The sequence below is a fragment of the Polypterus senegalus genome, chromosome 3, assembly GCF_016835505.1.
Source record: "Polypterus senegalus isolate Bchr_013 chromosome 3, ASM1683550v1, whole genome shotgun sequence".
Lineage (NCBI taxonomy): Eukaryota > Metazoa > Chordata > Cladistia > Polypteriformes > Polypteridae > Polypterus > Polypterus senegalus.
Genome location: NC_053156.1, coordinates 265,568,654 through 265,586,721, shown reverse-complemented (window position 1 = coordinate 265,586,721; position 18,068 = coordinate 265,568,654). Strand labels below are relative to the sequence as shown.

The following is an 18,068-nucleotide window of genomic DNA, read 5'->3' as shown; positions in this document are numbered from 1 at the left end:
CATAAAAGTAGCTTCACTTGAAATCACTTTGTGATTTTGTACGGGTAAAAACGTCTGCTGAAGTGTCAGATTCTTTTTTAACTCTTCTTCTTTCTGTATCTTGTGCATTGCATTCAGGTCTTTCAGGTTATCTTGATGTTTTGTCTCATAGTGCCGTCTTAGATTAAATTCTGTAATTACAGCCACATTAGCTCCACAAATGAGACACATGGGTTTACCGGCAATGTCAGTAAACATATACTCAGCCTCCCATTGGTTTTTAAAGGCTCTATGTTGAGAATCACCTTTTCTCTTTGGCATCGTATGGGCTAGCTTCGCAATAACTTGCAGCATCATAAGCTAGACTTGATTAACGCAGTTAGTGTTCGGCAAGGCAGCTGAAGCGCTGCATTATGGGATCTGTAGTTTATTGTGTTACCAGCACTTCATATCCCCGGCCATTAATAACAATAATACAGTATATAAAATGATCTCGGGCGGATATAATTACACGCCAGGCCGGATGTGGCCCGTGGGCCTTGAGTTTGACACATATGGACTAAATAGAACTTGAAAAGAAATATTTTTTCGAATGTGATTGCGCAATTCAGATCGAGTTGACGCCAAGACTACAGTACATCGAGCCAGCGTGCTATTGTGGTTTTGCCTGTGTGCCTCAATAAGTTACCCTCCCCTCGCTCTTACTTTTTTACCGCTCATCTAATGAATACACTGAGTATGGCTTTACCAAAACAATCATTGATCGCGAATAAAGTATCCATTATTCATGAAGCTTCAATTGGTGATCTGTCTTTCTGCGTTAACCGCATATGTTTTCATACGTCTCAAACCAAGGGGGGATGCGAGGCTAAAATGAATCGAGAACCGCGCATACATACTTAGTGCATCCCCTCTCGGGAATCGAACCTCGGATGTCGGCGCTACAGGCGAAGGCTCTGCTATTTCGCCACGGCGTGTGTTTTGTCTATTTGAGCGTAGCAGTGTAATTCGGTTTTTGTTCAGCACTCTTTGGAACTGTTGCTTTTTGTCTGCGCACTGCGTCAGTTCACGTGAGTCGCTGAATATGGTTTTATATGTCACTTGCTCGCTTCTAATTGTTTTGCTGCCTTCTTAATTATATAATGCATGTTTTCTTCAGCGCTTTTTGTAGCTCTTCCTGGTTTTCTACGTAATGCATGATTACGTGAGAGGTGTGATGATGTCACATGAAACTCCACCCCCCAAGGCTTTCGAGGTCAACTCCATTACAGTAAATGGAGAAAAATAGCTTCTAGTTATGACCATTATGTGTAGAATTTCGAAATGAAACCTGCCCAACTTTTGTAAGGAAGCTGTAAGGAATGAGCCTGCCAAATTTCAGCCTTCTACCTACACGGGAAGTTGGAGAATTAGTGATGAGTCAGTGAGTCAGTCAGTCAGTCAGTCAGTCAGTGAGGGCTTTGCCTTTTATTAGTATAGATATATAAATACAATTGACCACTTTCTTTCTAACCAAGTGTGGTGTTCGAGATTGATTTCAAATCATAATTACCATGTCTTACTTGAGTTACAAGTATATTTGAAACATTTGTGCAATCCAATAGTTAGTTGTGTTGTCTCACAGCTCCAGGGACCAGCATTTGATTCCCACTAGGGGACTGTCCTTGCACTCATTTTTTATGTACTCATGTGGATTTTATGTGGAGGATAAAGTTTCCTGTTATATCTTAATGCACATGTTAAAGTAACTTGGCCTGGTATGAATTAGTATAGGTGTGTGCATATATGGGCACTGTGATGGTCCAACTGCATGCCCAGAGTTGATTCCTTTCTTGTGTCTGATACTGCAGGGATATACTCCAGCAAATTATGACTCTGTAATTTAGTAAGGGGGGGCGCAGTGGCGCAGTGGTAGCGCTGCTGCCTCGCAGTTAGGAGACCCGGGTTCGCTTCCCAGGTCCTCCCTGCGTGGAGTTTGCATGTTCTCCCCGTGTCTGCGTGGGTTTCCTCTGGGCACTCCGGTTTCCTCCCACAATCCAAAGACATGCAGGTTAGGTGGATTGGCAATTCTAAATTGGCCCTAGTGTGTGCTTGGTGTGTGGGTGTGTTTGTGTGTGTCCTGCGGTGGGTTGGCACCCTGCCCAGGATTGGTTCCTGCCTTGTGCCCTGTGTTGGCTGGGATTGGCTCCAGCAGACCCCCGTGACCCTGTATTCAGATTCAGCGGGTTAGAGGATGGGTGGATGGATGGATGAATTTAGTAAGGAGCTTCAGAAAATGAGTAGTTGTCATAATTTTGACAATGATCATTTGGCAAAATCACTTGCAGCAAAGGTGCATCTCTTCACCTATATGCAATCTAGTTTAGTTTAGGTTACTAAACTATATTGAATATAGGTGAAAAGATGGACCTCTCTACTGCTTCTCTACTACTTTGAATTGGGAAAAGTAAGAGTATTTTCTGATTAATCCACACTCTGGAAAAATGTAGTGGTTAAGGTTTTGGACTTCAAATCCTGAGGATGTGATTTGAAATCCTGCTAGTGACACTGTGTGACCAGGAGCAAGTCACGTGAACTGCCTGTACTCCAATTGGAAAAATAAAAATAAATGTAACCAGCAGGATCTAAAATGTTGTAAGCTACTTTGAATAAAGGCATCATCCAAATAAGTAAATAAAAGTAATAATGTTCAAATACCACACAGATGGTTATTGAACTGGGAGTAACTCCCATTGTCCTGGAGCTGTGAGGTTACTGTGCTAACTACAATGCTACACAAGTTTACAGTAAATTTTGTTGATTTCATTATACCAATTTAAATACAAAATGCATCATGTTAAAAAAGATTAATTGTTAACTGATTCTGTTTCAAGTTATTTACCATAGTGCATCTCTTTTTCATAATCAAAGTTTCACTCTTTTATTTCTTTAAACATTTTTAAAACAGAGCAGCACATTAGTTAACCCTTTTCTCAAAGCTCTAAAAACTCAGGGTCTGGACCCAGCTGTGTTGAAGCATGTCTGGGGTCTATGGTAGACTGGAGTGAGTGCAGGATTTTTTTAAAAATAATGCAACTCAGATGTGCTAAGTGTGAGTGTGCGTACAAGTGACGAGCAGCCATGAGCACTTACTGGGAGAATGGACTGAATTGACATTCACCTGCAGAAGGGTGATCATCTCACCCATCTCTCTTTGGGGTTTAGTTTACCTGTACTCACAAAGTGTATGAAAGTTTTGAGTAAAGGAGGAAAAGGGGAAGAAAAAAATTGAGGAGAATAAAGAGGAAAGGAGAGCATAATCAGACAGGAGCCAGTGCAATTGAGGAGAGATGACCCCATGGTGGAGTGAAGGGAATGGTGCTCTGGGTGTGGAACAGAGAAGCAGAAACAATTTAGGCTTGAGTGACTTGTGGACGCTGAAGTAGGTGGCAGGTTACTGACAGAGGTGGTTTAGATGGGAGACAGTTGACTGTTTTCACCCTTTGAACAGTGGAGACAAAAGAGATGCATTGGGGATTAGAGAGAGAGATAGAAAGAGCTTATTTTTTCTATACATTTAATCTTTGATTATAACTATTCAACTTAATTGGTGGATTTTATCTTCTGTTACTGCACTGTTTTTATGGATAATTATTTATTAAATGCACTGCACTTTTTGGACATTTTTTGATATGTGAATAAACTCACTTTTCACTTTTTTGCACTTTACTTGTTGTGTGCCCCCATTTGTCCTAGTGTATGTCAGTTATGACTATTGATGCCCCTGGAAATGGAAGGAGCCCAAGCCTGCAAGCACGCATAGCATCACACCAGCTGTATTACACTGTTTGAGGAGATTGCACATTCTCCCTGTGTCCTCATGGGCTTTCTGTGGGTACTTCAGTTTTCTCTCACATGTACAGGTAAAGGCCCTATCACACTACATGAGTTTTTCAGAGATTTTCAGTCATAGTCTTCATTTACATAAATCATTAGATAGTCAGAGACTGTCAGGGCACACTCCCATGATATCTAGTCGTGTAGTCTGACAGTCCCAGCGACTGAGTCCAGCAAGCCTGCCACTACCCAAACAAATTCAAATAGGGACAGGCTGTGTGTGTACAAGAGCTGACAACCAATCACTACTCACTCAGAAGTACAAGGCAAATAAAGCAGCAATGAGGAATAGGGAATGTGGGTGCTTTGAACCTCTCGGACAGTAGAGAGGCGTATCTCTCTGATGTCTCATGTTTTATTTATAACAACAGAATGGAAATAAAAATGGACTGAGATTACAGATGAACTCACTGTACTTAAAAAGCATTTGGACAGTGTGGTATTGATTAGAAAAAGGGGCAAGCTTGCAATATTTTAGAAATGTGAGACTGTGCTGGAAAGTTGTCACAGTGAGTTATGTAATCTGTAAGGCCCTGTGATTTCTATTTTTGTAATCTGACATCCTCAGACAAAGAAATTAGCAATTGCAGTCGTCATGTTTGACATCCTCTCCTGCTCAAAATTATGCAATGTGAAGCCGGCTTTAGATTAACTTGGAGAGGCCTAAACTTTCCCAATGAGAGAGAGTGTAGATGTGGCTGTGAGTGCTTGTTGTTATGGACTGCATTCAATCCTCATGCTTGAAATGGCTGTGGCTCCCTGAGATATTATAATGTTAAAAAAGAAACTGAGAATCTCAGTAGAAGTACAGCATGTTTGAAGCAGCTTTTGTGTTAGTATACACACATAAGAGAGGCTGAATGGCAGAGGGCCTCCATCCTGATTCTAGTTGGCTGCAGTTGCTATAAGTTTTCATACCATTAGTTTCCTATTCTTAACTGTCCTTCTGTCAAAATTGATGTAATGTTCTAATGTTCTTATTTCAAATTAACAGGCTATTATTTATTATTATAATTTCCCAGCATTTTTGTACATTCTAAATGAATTTAACAAGTTTAACTGCATTAAGATTGTTTAAAAGTGTGTCTGTATTTCTTTTGATATGTTTTAGGTATTTAAGAATTTTTAAGGAAATGATTGCACACTTTGAAATGTCACTGAAGTAGTTAGTTACTCCTCTGTAACAATTTAATGCATCCAAATTGCTAATTTGAATTGCAAAATACATTTTCTTTCAAGAGAATGTTTAAAATAAGAACAATAGTTCATCTAACAATACATGAACAATCTAAATACTTTAAAAGAATACATTAGATGAAGTGACAACTGGTTGCCTTCTTCATCTTATCCTACACATCAACTACATAAAACAGGACACCTACAATCTTTTGTCATGTTTGAAATTAAGAGAGAAGCATCTGTGTACACCTTTCATTTTTGAAGTAGCCCCACAGTTACTAGATTTTTTTAAATGTTATTTCTGTTTTGCTGTTTATCCATATTCTCAAGGTGCACTAAAGAAATTAGCAGAATCCTTGAGTATAGTGGAGTTTGCCATCAATGTCATAAAATTAATTCTGAAACAAAATTCATTAACCCCTGTCTATCTTCTGAGATACTGCAAAACGCAGATCAGCCTTTGCTTTACTGGGGTTACTTTTAGTACAATGTGTGAATTATTTATAGAGTAACCAAAATAGTATGTGGGTTGGTTGATTGTTAGGTGTTGGGTTATCATGGGAGATGATCAATTGGTATTGACTTATAATGATTTATATGTGTCATTATAGTTTTTCTTATTTTGTAATTGTCTGCTATCAAGCTGGTATTAGAACATGTTTAAAACATGAACACTATATACGCATATGGCTTACACAACCAGTCGGATCATAAATTAGTAAACTATATTATGCACTGAACACAAACTCAAAATCAATCCCAGTCAGAAATGTTACCAACAGCATAGCATGCAAGGTAATTTAGCAAATTAGACCTTAGATCTTACACTGACCTTTTCTATATACAGTAAGGTCCATATTTTACTTTTCAACATGGTCATTCTCTGTCTAAAGGCTACATTTCACTTCTTCATAAGATACATTCATGAGCAGAGTAAGCTATCATTCAGCATGTACATTGATATGGTGGGGCTTCACAGTCATAGAACATCTGTTGATTTTGTTGATATAGTTCAGTACACCATTGTACAGCTTAGAGTAAGGATCTGTGTTCAACAATGTGCACAAGTTACAGAAATAAGACATTAATCACATGTAAAGTATGGGAAAATGATAAATTATTTACAACAAGTTTAGACTGAGACCCCTAGACTGATACAGCATGCAGGATTGCCCTCGGAAGACACATGGTCTCCTGGGTTCTTTTAATGTTTGCTCTGGTTTCCCATCCTGATTTTAATCCTTCACTAGGCTTCATTAATGGGCTCCATCTCCCTGTAATCAAATAATGATTTGAATGGTTGGAGTTTAACTGTGTAAACTGGAGATGAAGGTGTCATTAAAAAACATGCAATATGTGATGGAAAACTTTAACCTTCACCTTATGTCAAGCTGTTTCAGATAGATGGACATCTCAACACTAGAATGTATAAAAATAGCTTAGGAGCAAATTGTTCAAAAGACACAAAAGAAAAATACTATTGCATGATATTGAGGTGTTGAACCTGTTTAAAATATGAGTCCTTTTTGCCAATACCAGTGTTTAGTACTGCATTTATTTCCTTTATATTATACCACTAGAGTATTTACTTTTATGAGCCCTAAGTGGGAGCTTTGCAAAATTGAGCAGTAAACTTTATTTAAAATTTTAACAATCATATTAATTTAGTCTGCACTAGAACTGTTTCCTTATATGTTTTGCTCATGGTTAATATATTCTGCCGCCCTCTACAGGGACTTTTTGAAGACATACGTTGGCAGCTACGTTTCATCACAGCTGTTCCACATTGGATTTGTTATTAAAATAGGGATGGCTGGCATAGCTGGGTTGACCAATCCGTCGATCTTTATTTTATATAGTACCATTCACAGTTTTCTGTCAAAAATGATGCCTAGTCCTTGAAATTTAATTAGATTTAGATTTTTTGAGATTGCCACCTGATCGTTTTCATTTTGAATGAAATGAAATTGCAGTTTTGGTATGCATGTTAGAGTTGTAGGCAGCTGAGATTGGGGCATCTGTTAGCTGTGTGAATCAGGGAGAGAAGAAGGAGGAGGAACTAAGATTAGTAACTAATGATTTTCAGGCAGTTTATTGCTGTTTGGCAGTGAGGTGCTATGTCTTTTGTCTCTGAGTAGCCTGGGGTATATTTGTTAGAAGGAATGCTACATTTGGCAGGAATGATGTTTAATAACCACACATTGAATTAGTCAGAAGATCACGTAATAGAATGCTTCAGGTTTGTCATTAGCCTGTTTAGGTTAAGGATGCGATTCTAATCTATCATTCTGCAGAGCAAGTGGTGAATGAAACTAAATGGAAAGTCTTTAATTTTAAGCTCATGTGGACTGCCCCTTGACACACCTGCCTTCTAGTTGTTGGCTTGATATGTTGTATATTAGGCTGTGCATACACTCTCCATACTCCTGTGCCTTCAGCTCTGCGGTAAAGACCGTCTCTCAGCTACTCACTGCCCAGCTCTCTTGCATTATTGATGCAAGCTTGAAACTCAGTGGGGGTGGAGGCTAAGGGGCAAAATGAGTCCCTAAGGGGGAGGATGGGAGGTCACAAGTACTGCATTGACCTGCTCTTGAGATGGAACACAGGACCTTTCTGGATAGAGGCAGCTTACAAAGAAAAACGTTTCTTAAAGTGGGATGGTTATTTTTATGTATCAAATGGTATGGCCTTTAAACTGTGGAGTCATTACATATTCTTTGAAAAGAAATTTATAACCTACATTACAATGAAGTGGTACATATGGAATATTGTCTCCCTTGTTTACAAGGTGATTAAAGGTAGGTTTTTCTTCATGCATCAGTATTTTAAATGCATTTTCTTATTATTGTTATGTGTGGCTACATATATCACAATGAGTACTCATTTTTAGTGTATGTACGAGTAATCTGAACATTTTATGAGTATACTGCATAGGCTGTCAGGACACATGGGTTAATTACTTTCTCTCAGCTTTGTATAATTGATTATTTTTCTAATTGGTTTTGTTAATTCACTCCAGGCTTCATAAATGATTGTTATTTGCATACTGTTATTATTGAATTTCCATGAGTTTAGCATACTGTGTAGTTATTTGTAGCAATCATATTATGTTCAAAGTAAAGAAGGGAGAATACATTCAGTTCTTGATCATTAGCAGCCTTGGAAAGCAGCAGAGGCTGATGTGGGTTTCAACTTAAATCTGTCAATGCTGAGCAGTGTGCTGCTGAAGATTCTTTATAAGTAGTACTCTTGAGGAAGGCCCCTGCAGAATATCCGTGGCCTGTCTCTTAGCTTAAGTAGACACTTAATTTTATTGTTTGCTAGTAAAGAAGCTTGTCTTTTCCTACTAATGCTCTGCTGCTATATTTTATCTAAATAAAACTCTCTTAACTGTTTTATTTGTAATGATATATTTACTGAGGCAACACAGTAGTGTGGTGATCAGTGCTGCTGCCTCGCGGATCCAGCATGTTGTCTTTAAATTTCTAGCCTGGTTGTTAACACATTTAACCCATCCCTGAATAGGTTTCATCCTACATCCCCATTGACTTGTAGGTTAGGTTGAGGATCTTTTCCAAATTGGCCCTATAAAGTGTATGAATGTATTAATCCTTTGTGGATAGTTGGACTGACCATGGTTGGTCCCTGTCTTATGTCTGATGATGCCAGGATAGACTCCAGCCCTTGACTATCCTGAAAAAGAATTATACAAATCTGAGAAAGCTTGTTATGTTAAAAAAGCAAGCAATGATCTGACGTCAAATCTATTAGTAGCTTTTGTGATGGGTGTACATTGTCAGTTCCTTGTCCTGTTTGCCCACTAATGTTCACTGATGTTGGCAAACAAACTAGACCTCTATGAGTTACAGAGCCTTCAGGACTGATGCACCCAGACTTTGCAATGGCCTCCCTTAATTAATTATATCAGCTGACACAAGTTATATTTTTGTTCCTGGTTTTCTAGCAGCATTTTGTGTTTTTATATTTTTTTAGGTTCATTGTGTATTTTAATTCAGAGCTTGGAGCTTCTTGCATCTTTGTTTTGTTGTTTAGTGTTAATACTATTCTATATCCAGAGTAGATTTTTTTCTGTGCTTTTATTCCTGTTGTTACATTTTTGATATTTGTAAAGAGTTTTGAACATGAGAAACGTTTCATATAAATAGAATGTTATTATTACTATTATTGTTATTACTATTGTAATTATTTGTCATTTTGAATTCTGCACCCTTATAAAGCAACTCTGTCATAACAATAAATGTACCACCTAAGAAAGAAAAAGTATGAGGTATCTGTATGTTTTTCTGGATACTGTTAAATTCTTGGTGGAAGGAAAAATAGTAAGATTTGATTCTACCACATCCATCTTAGCCCATTTCCATTTGTACTCATTTTATTAATTTCAGGAAACCTATACATTTCTCTAAAAATCACAGCTTGGGTCTTTAACTCTGGTTTTGTTGCATCAACAAAAGTTTTGTATGTTACTTAACTGATGAACCTAAATAGCCCACAGTGAAGTGTGAAAATGTGTGTGTGTGAGGGAATGTGCTTTACAATAAACTGGAACCTCATTGAGGGTTTTTGTGCCTTGTGATGGGATAGGCTCCAGGTCCCTGTGGCCTTGCATAGAATAATAATAATGGATGGATAAATTGAACCCATGACCCTAAAGCAGTTTTGGAGATGGGTGAACAGATTTTTAGAGGACCTGTCTCATTCTTGTAGGAGTGTTTCTGAGTCTTGTTCTCACCATATTGAAATAACACACCCAGACTTTTGTTTCAGGGAAGATGTGGCAACTCTAAATTAGCCTGGGATGGTTCAGCATGTATGTGCATGAGTGTCTGCTAGCAATAAATTGGTATTCTGTCCAGTTTTAGTTTGAGTCCTGCACTTGATACTTTCAGGATAGGCCCTACATTACTCATATAACTGAATTAAGAAGCTTCTGTAAGTAAATGGATAAATAATAAATATATAGGCATATGTATATTTTGCATTGTCCGTATTTTTCGTTCACATCCTGTGCAGACTCTTAATTGTAGATTCTTATATGGACCTGTAGGACACTGTGAATATACTCGCAGATGGATTACTGATGTATTCAAGCCTTTCAAGTGACAGGATAGGCCAGAGTTGTTCCCTAACCTGAAACTGGATTATGTTGGTTCTGGTAATGGGTTGGCATTTCCACTCACCAATAAGTACATATTGAACATCCTGGAAGGTTTGGTTTTATTATCACAGATTTAAAAAGTGGTAATAACACAGCAGTCATGTTAGGTTTGGTCCAAGCCCATCACAAGCAGGTTTATTTGGTAGTTTTTTCAGACATGAGTAGAACTTTGAATCCTTTTCTTACCATTCCAGATGTTATTTATGTTGATTTTCTAGAACAGATAAACAGAATAAGAAAGCATATGGAGCAGAGGATTATGTCATGACACAGATACAGTATATACTGCACAAGTAAATTCTATAGACAAGCTTTCATGTTTTCAATCACATTACCACTTGATTGTCAAAAAGCTACTGGATGCAAGCTACGGCCGAGCTGGAAGATGCATTTCATGAGAACAAATTTATAGTCTGTTAATAGCAGAAACTTCCCATTCTATGTATCTTTTGAATTCAAAAACAACTACTCACCATTTAAGTCATGAAACAAAAAGAAGCAAAGAAAAAAAATATAATTTGATATGAGTGCATGAAAGGTTACAGTGTGAACATTTTTGCATTCTGTTCAGACATGGAATAATCTGGGAGTACACGTGTTGTCTATCTATCCTTCCATCCATCCATCCACCCATCCATCCATATGGAATGCTAATCTTAGTAAATTTGCCTTGACATGCAACATTACTTTCAGAAAAATAGGATATCCTATTAGTTTGAATTACTTTTGGGTAGACCCTTATCACCTGAACAAGACTGATAATGCTGCTTCCAGGGTGGAGAACAGAGAAAGAGAAAACTCCTGCACACTTTCCAGCATAGACAAACTGTAATAACTAACTATTTAGCTTGTTGGAGCCTATAACAACTTATACAAACTAATCTCTGTTAAGGCAACTGACTTGGTATTGGACTAGATCTTGCCATATAATTTAAAGAAACAGTTGGTAATCAGACAAAATGATCAGATTCTAGGTAGCAATAGGGCAGAAAATAAGAAATTAAAAGTGGCAACTAGTCAATCAATTTTTCTTTGTGCATGCTGTATCTAAACACACTGTAAAGTGTCAAAAGGGTTATAATCCACTGTCAGATGTAAGTCAAGGGTAACTTAACATCCTAGCATCTTATTTCCTGCAGGTGTTTATATCCCTTCTCAAAAGATACAAACTCACAAACATGATGTTGATTGCTCCAGCACTCTTTAAAACCTAAATATTTTGGAAAATAAAAGGTTAATTAGAATGCTAAACTATTTGGGTTTCTTCTGAAAGTGATTGTAGTCATTTTAAGTTAGTTGTTTTCACATTTCTACTTGTAATGGAAATAAGCAACAGCACAAACATTGTATATAGGATCATAATGAAAAGGCACAAAAGTGTTTTCCTTTTCTGAAGTGCCTAGGAAAATGCATGATAAAACCAGGACTACTTATTAATTTTTATTGCTACTAGGGGGCTTCGCTCGCCAACCCCCGTGTTTGATTTTCCGGATACACACTTTTAAGATTTTTTTTTCTTTGAATTGTTGCTATTTCATTAGTTTCACTTTTATTTCAAAACTTTTATAAAAACAATATTTGGAATCTTTCAAATCACAAAATGCTGAATCTTTTTAATGAGGTCAGTGAGACATGTGTTTAATGACTTTGTACCATAATTCAGGATAGGTTTCTCTGTTTGAAATGTCAGCACAGAATAAACGATGCACATCAACAGTTAATAATTTTTTTTGCAAAGTAACCAATAAATGCATGTGAAGTAAACTCCATTTTTGAAATTCTCTGACTTAAACTTCAAAGCCTTACAATATTTACATACTTCTGACATATCACGTGTGTCCATATATTCGATCTCTGTTCATCCATCCATCCATCTTCTGCTTATCCGAAGTCGGGTCGCGGGGGCAGCAGCTTGAGCAGGGATGCCCAGACTTCCCTCTCCCCGGCCACTTCTTATAGCTCTTCCGGGAGAATCCCGAGGCGTTTCCAGGCCAGCTGGGAGACATAGTCCCTCCAGCGTGTCCTGGGTCTTCCCCGGGGCCTCCTCCTAGTGGACATGCCCAGAACACCTCACCAGGGAGGCATCCTGATCAGATGCCCGAGCCACCTCATCTGACTCCTCTCTACTCTGAGCCCCTCATGGATGACTGAGCTTCTCACCCTATCTTTAAGGGAAAGCCCAGACACCCTGCGTAGAAAACCCATTTCAGCCGCTTGTATTTGTGATCTTGTTCTTTCGGTCACTACCCATAGCTCATGACCATAGGTGAGGGTAGGAACGTAGATCGACTGGTAAATTGAAAACTTTGCCTTACGGCTCAGCAACTTTTTCACCACGACAGACCCGCACCGATCCGCCTGTCAATCTCCTGCTCCATTCTTCCCTCACTCGTGAACAAGATCCCGAGATACTTGAACTGCTCCACTTGGGGCAGGATCTCGCTCCCAACCCTGAGAGGGCACTCCACCCTTTTCTGGCTGAGGACCATGGTCTCAGATTTGGAGGTGCTGATTCCCATCCCAGCCGCTTCACACTCAGCTGTGAACTGATTCAGAGAGAGCTGAAGATCATAGCCTGATTAAGCAAACAGGACAACATTGTCTGCAAAAAGCAGTGACCTAATCCTGAGTCCACCAAACTGGACCCCCTCAACACCCTGGCTGCGCCTAGAAATTCTGTCCATAAAAATTATGAACAAAATCGGTGACAAAGGGCAGCCCTGGAGGAGTCCAACTCTCACAGGAAACAGGTTCGACTTACTGCCAGCAGTTCGGACCAAGCTCTGACACCGGTTGTACTGTTCACCTTTTCGTTATTTCTCAGAGTAATAATTTCTCTTTCTTTGCGCTAATGCGATGTTTACCTTCTTTGTTTTGACACAGTCGTTTTTTTCTGCTCTCATATTCTGTATCTTAGTCTGCATGTGTTTCGCGCCTGTGTTTTTTTTAGTCTTTTGAATTCCAGTTTTCATTATCTCTAACCTGCTCTGCATGTGTTTGGCCCACTTGTTTTTTAACCTCTTTATGACGTTTTACTTTGTTTTCTATTCTGTCTTTTATTTCTGACCTCGCTTTGTCCTGCTTTTTTGTCAGTGACACCTGGTCCGTGGTGATTATTTTCTCTTTTTCGAGCAATAATTTCCATTTGTTTGTGCTACTGCAATCTTTACTTTCTTTTTTTTATACTTTCTGAATTTCATACTTTCATATTCTTTGATTTTCTCCTCATGTGTATTGTGCCAATGTTTTTTTTTTGAGCCTTTCGAATTCACTGTTTTCATAATCTCTAACCTGCTCTGCATGTGTATAGCGCCAATGTTTGTGAACGTGTTTATGAAGTTCTACTTTGTCTTTTACTCTCTGTCTATTAATTCTGAGCTGGAATGGACGTGCTTTTTTTTCAGTTCCACTTGTTCCAGGCTGATAATTACTTTCCTTATTTTCTAAATTTGCACCTAGATTCTTCTTTTTCTTTTTTTCTCTCCAATGCTTTTGAGTCTCTTTTCTCCGAGCTGCTTTCTTCTTCTCTTAGTCGTCTACATTTCATTTATAACGTATTGTCCATATACACTTTATATGCGCAGAGAGCCCTGGATCTGTGTGCTCAAAGCGTCCTTTACATGAATGAATGTTTTGCTGCCTCTGGGCTTATATGATATTGATTGTAAGTAGGGCGTGTCTTGCAAGAATCTCATGTTCCACTTCATCGTGAGATGGTTCTGGGTCAATCTCTTGGCACAAAGTCCTATGTTTAAGGTCCCCGCGAGACGCTCCGTGGCCAGTCTCTTTCATCTTGCGGTTTCTTTCAAGTGTCTTCCGTGATCTTTACGTGAAGTATTGTTTGTCTCCAGGATTTTTTTTTTAATAATAGAGAGATATGACAAGATTGGGTTCTAACCTTTGGATACTATGCAGTATATTAATATGGGAGCACAAAGCCAATCAGATCACAGCACCGTCTGTTCAAGAATTATTCATTAATGCTAAAATGCTGCACCACCACTTTGTGAAAGCTCTTTATTAGAAAGTAATGGCCTGATTTCTATGCATTTTGTTTTTAATGCAGCTTGAATTGTGTAGAAGAGAGATGAAGATTTTTTTTAATTTGAGAACTCTGTCTAATTACTACATTTAGAAACCTATTTTTTTACCGTGCTCGACCTTTACCGTCAGTGGTTAGGAGTTGAGTTGTTTGTTGCTAGAGGGCAACTCTATGCAGTGCAATCCAGTTGTCTGTAAGTTCTGACGCAAAGGGAGCTTTCCTCTCTACTGTTTTGCCCAACATTTATTCTTCAAATTGTGTTTTATATTGTCATGACTACAATATCATCTCTCTCCTATATTCAGGGGAAATAGACTTGGGACTTTATGCCGTACCTATTCTGGACAAACCTGTGATTCAGTAAATTTGGATGCATTAAGCCCACATCTCAATACCATTGTTGATGCTGTAGTACAAAAGTTTCAGGAGAGAAAAATAAGAAGGTAAGAAAAGCTATGATTAAGCATCACAAGAGGGCAAACATCATGGTATGGTGCTTAGAATTAGAAAAGATTGCCACACCACAGAGTAGTCTTCTTTATAATATCCAGACACAATGTAGTTGTGCGTTTTCTCATTGCTCAAATCTTCAGTTTGCTTTTGAGCACATAAGAGATGGACATTTTTTCTTTATGCAGGTAAAGTTTCTCTAACTGAAACAATAGTGCCAATTTTTTTCATCTCTTATATATATTTCTCTTCTGGTTCGTCCTGCTTCAAAACTGGTCCCACCCACATGCAGCCGACACGGCATTTCTCGATTCGTATTCGTCCTCTTCCAAACCCTTCCCCACACTGTCTGCGGCCCTTCCCCACACTTTCTGCGGCCTCCCATACTCACCCACGTCCATAGTGGGGTGACATAGACATAGAATTACTAGATGTCGCATGACCAGCAGCATCGTACGTCAAAGTCACCGCCATATTGCGAGTGGCACTGCTGTGGAGTGAAGTAATGGATAAAGATGCCTCACGCATGTGCTGCTTGGTATTGTACAAACCACTGTACGCTCTAAACCAGACCCCGGGGGATTATATTTCATAGGTAAGGCTGAACAATTGTTTTGGTTATATTTGGCCATTAGAAAATCCCATTTTATAATCTTAGCACTCAGGGTCATCTTACAATAAAATTAAACATTAATAAAATTAAAACAAGAGAATGATAAATCAAAAAGCAATAATTAGCAAATAAACAAAGATAACTGGCAGTAACAGTGCAAAATTCACAATTGGTATGCCAGTTTGAAAAGATAAGTTTTGAGGTCAGTTTTAAAATGTATTATTGAATCGAGCTGATGTATATGAGAGGGAAGAGAATTCCCGAGTTGAGGAGCACTATGAGAGACGCTCGAGCTCCCACAGCACAGAGTTTGACGTGTGGTACAGAAAGTAGAGCTGCAGATGAGGATCTGAGTGAGCGAGCGGAGTGCAGGTCTATAGGAGATCAGTGAGGTTGTGGAGAGTTTTAAATGTTCAGAGCAGTATTTAGTATTGTATTCTGTAGTTAACAGGGAGCCAGTGAAGTTGAGAGAGAGTAGGTGTAGTATGTTCAGTGGATTTAGAACAGCAGGTTATTATCCTGGCAGCAGAATTCTGAATAAGTTGCAAGTGATAGATACTTTTTTGTGGGATGCCAGATAGAATAGCATTACAGTAATCTATAAGTGACGTGATTCAAGCATTAACCAATACTTCAGTACTGCGTTGCATAAGAACAGGACAAAAGTCTAGAAATGTTTCGGAGATGGAAGTAGACAGTCTGAAAAATGTTAGTTATATGGGAGGAATTATTTAATAATAATAATAATTATTATTATTATTTAATAATTGCCATTATTAGTGTATAAATGGATATTAATAATTGCATGTAAACGATTCGCCAAAATTTGTTATATGTAAACGATACTGTTTTAAACGTTACTGTTTTTTCATCAGAAAACCCGGTTTCCACGTCTACCTGTATTAGTTTAAATGGCACTTTTGCCACTTGCAGTAGAGCTGAAGTATCATGTCGACTGGGCAACACAGTGAATGTGGTGTCTATCTATATACTGTATGTCTATGCCCATGCCACTTTTCTCGATTCTTATTCCTCCTTTGGACTACCGCGTTCCCCGCTCCTCGGTTCGTCCTGCTTCCTCTTCAAAACCGGTCCCGCCCATACGCAGCCGACGCGGCATTTTTCGATTCCTATTTGTCCTCTTCCAAACCCTTCCCCACGCTGCCTGCAGCCTCCCATACACCCCCCACGTGAATGGGTATGCCCTACTACTCTCTACAAAATTCTTTGCATACTGTATACATGCACATCTGCAGACTTTAAAGGGGGACCACATATAACAGGCTAAAGACACAAAAAGAAATGTTAAAGCGAATGACATAAAGAAATGAACATTGTAAACATCTAATAATGTTAATAATATATACTCAGATTTCACATTATTCCTACTGATTACCCTTTTTAATTCAAAAGAATACACCTTCCTATAAAATGTAATTGTCTTTAAAATATAAATTGGGGCCCATTACCTTGTGAAATTTCCCAGGCGAATTTGCCTACCACAGACCAAAATATATATAAGCAAATAGCCAGTTGCAAAGTTTTCACAGTGGGTACAGATAGTACATTTTAAATCAGATTCAGTTGTAAACCAAACAAGCACTTGCCATAATAAAATGTTACAGTAGTCAGAAAGCAACAAAGCTGATACCACCAGGTACAGTAAATGTTTTTATTTGCAGTCAAAGTATGTTATCAATCCATCCATTTTCTAAGCTTGCCGTAGCAAGTATAGGGTTGTAGAGTTTCTGTGCCTATCATGCCAGAACTGTTACCATGATAAGAGCCAGCCTCTGGATTAGTTGCCAATCTATCACATCCACATACAGTACATTCAAACACACCAGGCCAGATTAGGTTTGTCAGTTAAAGAAACTTGTAACAGGAGGAGAGCAGGTAAGCTTCAAGCAGAAGGCATCCTAAAAGGAAACTGAATCATTGTTCATGCATACTTTGGCTGACAGCTGATTACTGCTGATCAGTGCCAAGACCATCGAATATCAAACCTTACAAAACTTACTTCAAATTGTTGTACTCTCTTGAATGTTGTATTGCTTTTTGTAATGACTGTGTTGCTGCCAATTGCAAATTGTATGACTGGAGGTATTTTGTTTGTAACTGACAGAATGAGAAGAATTAATTTTGTTATTTTTATATTGTATATGATATTTAACCTACACTGCACACACAGGCAAATGGAATAGATTTGCTGCAGTCATTTACCCATGTGGCTTCATTTTATTAAGCTGTTCTATAGTTTGAGTTGTTGAAAGTGGGAGGAATTTTAACCAGTTTGAAATAGATTGGCTAAGGAGTGAATTTTAAAAGTGAACTATAGGAATGTGTATAATTGAAGTCTCAATTTTGGACTTATTTGGTTAAATTTGTTCAAATATCCACCTCTCGTTTTATGTGTAAAATTTGTTGCCATTTTTTGGTAGTCTTATAAAGGCAGAGCCAGTGAAAGTAGTCCGTGGGGATTACGGAAAGCAGCTGTGAATCTAGGCCAGCCTCTGGATGCCATTGCTTTGACAATGGGAGTGTGAATTTTTCTGAAAATAATAAATCTGCAGGACAAAGGCACTGGCTTAAATGAAAGTGCTTCACCTACTCAAATCCAGGCTTTTTAAAACTGAATTTATTAGCTTTCACAGACATTACAGTACTGCAGGAAATTTGTCATTTTAACATTGCATTAATTATTTGCATTTAAAATGCCATTTTCCTCCAGCCATGAAATGATGGTTTTT

The 18,068-nt window shown here is 38.4% G+C and overlaps 1 protein-coding gene across 25 annotated transcripts in view; it reads left to right on the top strand.

Annotated features, from left to right (window-relative positions):
- The window catches only part of nfasca (neurofascin homolog (chicken) a), a 275,383-nt gene that overhangs the window by 122,883 nt on the left and 134,432 nt on the right, over positions 1 to 18,068 (top strand). Inside the window, exon 4 of one of the 25 annotated variants that reach the window (XM_039749088.1) lies at positions 14,561 to 14,698. The exons of the other annotated variants lie outside the window; for them this stretch is intronic. The gene's annotated coding sequence lies outside the window, so the exon portion shown is untranslated. The remainder of the gene's footprint in view (positions 1 to 14,560; positions 14,699 to 18,068) is intronic. 25 annotated transcript variants of the gene reach the window in all.